Source organism: Littorina saxatilis, unplaced genomic scaffold (assembly GCF_037325665.1).
Source record: "Littorina saxatilis isolate snail1 unplaced genomic scaffold, US_GU_Lsax_2.0 scaffold_2466, whole genome shotgun sequence".
In the NCBI taxonomy this organism is placed as follows: Eukaryota; Metazoa; Mollusca; class Gastropoda; order Littorinimorpha; family Littorinidae; genus Littorina; species Littorina saxatilis.
In genome coordinates, this window is record NW_027127460.1 from 1 (window position 1) to 7,500 (window position 7,500).

Below are 7,500 nucleotides of genomic sequence, written 5' to 3' on the forward strand. Positions count from 1 at the left end.
GGCCACAGGACGGTTGCATTCGCAGACAAGCGCAATATGAGTTTTAGTCAAACCAGAGACATACATACAGAGAGGTATGGAAAGCCGTTTGGCTCATAACCATTACGCGTGTAATAAAACATAAATACACGCGTAATAAATGACTAATACACGTGTATTTATTTCTTATTGCACGTGTAATTTATCTTTTTTCTCATGCTATGGAATAGCATAATGATTAAATACACGTGTAATAAATATTTCATACTCGTGTAAGAAATGATTAAATACACGCGTAATTAACATTTCATGCGCGTGTAAGAAATATTTAAATACACGTGTAATTATTTATTACACGTGTATTTAAATATTTTTTACACGCGCATGAAATGATTATTACGCGTGTATTAACTATTTCTTACACGCGCATGAAATATTTCTTACGCGTGTATTAAATATTTCTTACACGCGCATGAAATATTTATTACGCGTGTATTTAATCATTTCGTACACGTGTATGACATTTTTATTCCACGTGTATTTAATCATTTCGTACACGTGTAAGACATGATTAAATACACGTGTAATACATTTTTCATACACGCGTAAGAAATTAATAAATACGCGTGTAATAAATATTTCATACAAGCGTTAAAAATGCAGGAGTTACGTGGTTAAGCGACTTAAAAACTCGGACTGGGAATCCACATGAAAAACACTCTATGCGTCTTCATCGCCTCGCTTTGCACGCTTACAGCTCAAGATGGCGGAAGCGGCAAACGTCAATGTCACCTTAGAAGGTTTGCGAGAACAATTTAACGCCTTTGCCCAGGCTCGCACAGCATTGGAAAGGTAAGTTACTTGTTTTATCAGATGAAGTCGGTTGTTGTGCGCGCGAACCGGAAGTAGAATAGACGAGAGTTGTTGCTTTGCATGTCGTATATTTTCCGATTCAAGTTTTAAGTTTATTACGGGTGTATATAATGATTAAATACACGTGTATTTAAATAATTGCCTACACGTGTATTTAATCATTTCTTACACGCGTATAAACTATTTCCTGCACGTGTATTTAATCATTTCTTACACGCGCATGAAATATTTATTACACGCGTATTTAATCATTTCTTACACGCGCATGAAATATTTATTACACGCGTATTTAATCATTTCTTACACGTGTATGAATTATTTATTACACGCGTAAAAATGATTATTACACGTGCATTAATCATTTATTACACGTGTATCAATTATTTATTACACGTGTATTTATGTTTTATTACGCGTGTAATGGTTATGAGCCAAACGGCTTTCCATAATGATGCGAAGCGAGGGCCGCTCGCGTGAACTCTTAGGCTACGCGGGCCGCGCTCGGTCAGCGTGACCTCGCGCCATCCCGTACTAAGTTGTTGTTCGCTTGCTCTCTGACACCGATTTGAAGTGCTTTTCTGTCATATTTCTTTGGATATATCCAGCTTCAGACGAGAGATATCAGTGGTAAGTAAACTTGATTCATATTCTGTAGCTTCAATAGTGTGCACACGAATGCATTTGAGAGGATTGGCTTCCCGAAGTGAGTCAAAAACGGTTCCTTCGGTTCTTGCGGCCATTGTTTCTAAGTCCATTGTGCGTGGAGGCAATGTTTGGGAGCTAATATTTTCTTTTGTGCGAAACTTTGCTTTCCCTTGACTGGCAAATGCATTACTGGTGTATACATTAATCTGTTTGTATAATTTTTGACGCGCTGTAATTAAATTTGATGCTTATAAGTCTCACTCAAGTGGTTCTCGCACATACACTGGCGTGTGGATAAAACGTTTTTAAGGAGAAATGAGCGAAATTGCTTACTTTAGGATTCATCTTCTAATCACCAAATAATGCAATAGTCTTCTTCTTGTGATTTTCTGTTTCTCTTGAGTGCAAATAATCAACATTTTGCATGTTTTATTATCTATGATTTTCTATGAAACAGTTATAACTCTTTAAAAACACAACAATTGCCAGCTTGGCGCCAGTCATGGGAGGATTACTTGCCCCTGTCGTAGGCGAAGAGTACGCGAACAATTGCCAGCTTGGCGCCAGTGGGAGGATTACTTGCCCCTGCCGTAGGCGAGGATAACGCAAGCGGGAAGACAGCGCTTCGCATCTCTTCTATCTATGTCTCTGGTCAAACGTATGATATCTTCAGTGTTTTTTAGCTGATGGCTTTAGTAAACATTTACAAGTATGGTTGGCGCTAAGTTTTTAGATAAACTGACTGGGAGGAGCAATTGGGGTCCATCGGTTCGACTGGCAAGCTCAGTCACGTTCATTCTTATTACAATACGCTTGTGATGCAAACCAGAAAAAAACACACTTAGGGGCATCGCTAATAGACAGGTTTGGCTGGCAGTAGGTTTCATGCGTGTATTCAAAACCTTTTTGTTTCTCTGCCCGTGAGTTCGTTTCTTTGTAGTTTTTGTTTTTGTTCATTTTTGTTAGTTCCTCCGTCTTCGGAATTCACCCGAACACTGCGAGACAATGTGTTCTGTCGTTGTTCCGGAAAACGTTATTCAGAAGAGGCGAAGAATCTCTGAGCGTTTCCATTGGGTTTGATTTTTATTATTCCTGTGTATGTAATCTTTATCCCGCACCCATGAAAACCGGCGAGCTGTTTTCCCCACCCACGAACATTGTTTGCTTGTCATCATTTTCTTGACGTTATATTCATAACGAGCAGGGTTATAAACAGCATTGTTCGGAGCTAACGAATCACCGGTTTCCATGGGTGCGAGAAGAAGATTACAAATGGATGATCAAAATCAAAGCCGAAAATGGAAACGCTCGGAGTTTCTTCACCTCTTCTAATTGGTGTCTCCTTTACAACTACAGTATACAGTCACTGTCGCCGCCTCGCAGTATTCGAGTGAGATCCAAAGACGAATGAACCGAAGAGTCCAAACAAAAACCAAAACTACCTAGGCCTAACCGCAAACAAACGAACACAAAGGCTTTAAATAAACGATTGAAGCCTATACCCAACCAATTGTCTGACTAGTAGCAAATTTAGCCACTTAGTGTGCTTATCTGTGGTTTGTGCGCGTCACACATGTAGGGAGAAGAGTCGGGGAACCTGATAAATTGAATATTTTTGTAGCCGCCGGCTATTTATAGCCCGGCTTGTTAGGTTTTGCTCTTGTGGTTGTTTGAATGTCTAGTTGATTGTCCGGTGAAGCCTGGGGACTGTATCTCTGGTACTCTGGGGTCACTTGAGCTCAAATATGGCGAGTAGCTTGGAATTGTGGGGCCAAGGGTTTGTGCAACAAATTTCGTTCCTAACGGTAGGCAAACAGAAGATATGAGGTTTACACGTTTTTCACTTTTTTGGCACACGGCCAGGAAATAATAGTCCCTGTAATGCGGGTGCTAAAGATTTCGCATGAGGACGCGCGTTTCAAACTAACACTTGACATCGAAGACATGTGCTAAGTGAGACCTAAAACCTTCATACACGAAGCATGGAAGCTTTTACAAAGCATGGACGTGTACACTAGTCAGATAACATGTTTTTTAATTCGTTTCAGCTGTTGTCAAAGACGTTTTCAACTTAAATTGAGCATTGCGTATGTCTGGGTTTAAAACATCGTCCCGCGGCGCTCTCGATGTGTGGAGGGGTTGATATACTCTAAGAGATCTAGAGGCTTGGTTTAGGGCGCTTATGTGGGAAGGCATAGGTGCGTGGATCGACGCTCCTTTTGGCCCGAATACTTTTTTGTTTATTATTTTCTTCCGAGCATGCAGCTTTCATTTCTTTTTTTCTGCACTGCTTTCTGGCTCTCTCTTTCATTTTATTGTAATATTTGTTTAATTTCTTTTTTTAATTTAATTTATTTTTATAAAATATATTTTTATTTTTATTTCTTCTGCACTCCTTTCTTGCTCTCTCCTTCATTTTATTTTAATTTTTGTAATTGTAATTTAAATTTTAAATTTTTTTTTTTTTAATTTGTTATCAATATCAGTGTCAAAAGGAACACCACTATAAGCTTCTAGCTTGTTGCTGTTTCTGTGAACTTTGTATACATGTCATGATTGTAACCCTTGTTAAAATAAACTTATGTTTAAACCAAAAGTTAGACACGGTCAACTGGTTTTGCTCTGAGTGAGTGCAGGTGACCTCAATTAGCTGACGGTGAGACACCTCTCTGCCAACAGAGGGGCTGGGGAGGGGGGGGGGGGGGGGCAGGGGGTTGTGGGTGGGATGGTAGTCAGCTGGAAGTGAAAGATCTCTGGAGGTAATGAAGAGGTGTACTCTTCCCAAGTTCAGTTGTCACGGCTTCGGGTAAGGAAAGCGGTGTTGTGTACAGGCGTCTCAGTGGTAGACTACACGGCGTAGAACTCTATCGTTCAAACTGGTTGTACGGAGAAGGGTACCATGTGAACTTTGCAGAACCCGGTACCTAACTACTAAAAGAATAGAATTCATCAATGTTCACGCACTTATAGCTGCGCATACGCTAGTACTGATTTTATTAATGAATTAATTTAGCAAAGAGGCAGTTATCTCCCTGCCGAAGCCACGATTATTCCCCATGGATAATCGTCCGCAGTGAAAAGCTTTTCAACCAATGAAAATTTAGCTGTGTTTGTTTCCGCGGGACATATCATCATGGCAGTGAACTGCACTATACATTTTCAGAATGTAGACACTGACGAAAAACTGACCCCATTTTCAAGTGTTTCGTGGGCAAAAGCTTTGACATGTGAAGAACAGGCTGTCAGCCAAAAAATTGACGGAACGAGTCGCAAATGGACAAACAGCTGAAACGAGTACCTATCATCGTGTCGTCTGCTACCAGCGTCTGACATGTATATTGTTCAACTCCAGCGAGCGAAGAAACACTATGTACAGCGAATTGACACTTCCAGTGATGTAGTTGTTGTCACTCCTTCAGATCCACAGTGTGTGTCAAGCTCTCCTGCCTTGGTCAAGCGTAAGAAAGCGAAATGCAGCAGTGTGTTGATCCCAGACACCTGTCTTCCTGCGTATGTTACACTACTAGTTTTTCTATGATAGTGGTCGTCCAGTGAACGATACCTTCCGCCTGTGGTTACACACAAAAAGAAAGGGCCTGAACCTTCTGAGCAACCAGTGGAGACTTGTGCTGACATATGGCGAGATGTGTTGGTGAGTAAAATCCTGCTTGAATTTCATTTGAAATAGTTGTGTGTATATTTCTGAGCAAATTAAGTTTGATATTGATAATCTTCTAATTAACACTTCATAGCATCACAACAGTTTAGGATTAATATAGCAGAGGTACAATAAGGTGCAGATGCAACATGTTATTGTTTATACAGGGGCCTATGTGATTGATATATCATTTTTCTTGTATTGGTTACAGCTAATGAGTTATGATAGTAAACTGTGCTTTTCAATGGGTTAAATTCAGAGTATGAAATGCAACTAGGCAGTTGTTTTACTGCAACAAAGATCACCTACTTTGGTAACTTTGAATTCTGACTGTAGGTACTAAGGTTGTCATTAATATTATGACAGAAATTCATGTTTAGGATACACAATAACAATGCAGTACATGCATGCAGATATTGACAAACTTATGCTTGGGCACACACATGTTCTGTTCTGTTTACATGTCATTGTTTTTGTATAGATCTGAGTTTTAACTGCACAGATAAACAGTTGAAACACATTGTACACACCCCCTATAATGATGTTATACATTTCAACCATTTATGTATGTGATTATTTTTTCTGCAGTTCCTCCCTTTGGCACTTGACCTACTAGCCTTCTTTGCAAAGTTTCCTCAGCTGCATCTACAGACCTTACTCAATTGGACTGGATTCAATGCTGCAGTACAAGATGGCAGATTCCGCCAATGTCGAAAGTAGGTTTGATGAATTATGTTCCATACAAAATAGGATATACTAACAGTAACAGTGTAACGAATACATTGGAATTGGTTTCCACTAACATTTTCTAACACGCTGTCACTTTTATTTTTGAGTTGAAAGGAAGTGAGGAAATTTTTTTTCTTGTAAGTGTATACAGTGGAACCCCCAAAGTTAAGACTTCCTCCATTTAAGACCTTGCCTTTTCAGATTTTCTGTTCATAACTTATCAAAATTTACCCCCGATTTAAGATTCTCCTTTTTAAGACCTGGTTTTCTCAGATTTTTGGAGGTCATAAATGTGGGTTCCACTGTACATGTATAAACCTAACATGTTTTTTGTAACTAACCACTTTAGTGGAAATGTAACTTTTTTTCTTTTTTTTTTAAACATTGGGACCATATACTGTTTCTTTTATCTTTGTTCTTAGCACAGGCACACAAAATATACTTTCATTATTATTATTTTTCAAGCAGCCAAAATGTGTGTTTTTTTAAAGCAAAAATGTATTTACACTTTCTCACACAAACTTTTCGTTGTTTTCTCTGCTTCAAGCATCTGATTGTTTTCTCGGGTTGCACGTTTTCCTATGTAATATGTTGTACAGATTGGGTACCTGTCTAACAAAATAACTGAAAAGAAACATGTATACACCAAAATTGTTGTTTTGGTTTTGTTTACCCTTCCACTTTATTGGACATGTCTGTTTGTGGGTTTTTTAAACACTGGATCCTTAAAGGTGTTTCTTTTATCTTTGTTCCTAGCACAGGCACACAAATAAAATGTTATAATTTTTTTTTAAAACACAAGCAACCAAAACGTGTTATTATTTTAAACAAACATTCATTTACACGTACTCACACAAACAAACTTGTCGTTCTTTTTATCTACTTCAAGCACAATTATGCTCTTTTACCCCGCTTGTACGTTTTCCTTTGTCTGTTGTACAGGTTCGATACCTGCCTATGATAGTCAGCAGTCCAACAGACACATCGACGGTTCTTGCCATACATTCAGGTTTCAAGGGAACTGGAACTGCAACACATTGTCCTCGTTTTTGACCAGGCCAATTTTGCGAAAGCACAGGTCATCAGGTGGCAAGACCCAGTCTTCAGGGAGACCCTGATTTATTCCTGACTTTGAACATGCAGTGTACAAAAACTTTGCTGATCATGTGCACATTTTTCATTTCAAGATCCTATGTGAGCTGAGCGTGCATAGAACAGAAACTTTGTAGGTGTGTGCATCTTCCCCATATTCCAATAAGTGCTGAGAAACTTTGCGGCACATATCACGCTTTGACCTTGTATCAACTGTTCCGCCGCGCCTTTGCTTAAACTTGCGGATAATGCAATTATCTTCATTTGCCAGTATTTGATGGTAGGTTCTATTAATATTCCCTTGAAAGTCAATCATATGGTTTAAAGAGTTTTAAGTGTCTGTTTTGTACAGTTTGCAGCATGATATCAGGGATGTTCCTACAAATTCATACATGTATACAGGACAAATGTCCTCTAGCTTTTCAACATCAATAGGACATTTGAACGCTTTTAGAAACGTCAATGGACATCATAATTTTGTGCAAAACACATTCCATGGAATGGCTCCAAAATCATACGCTCAA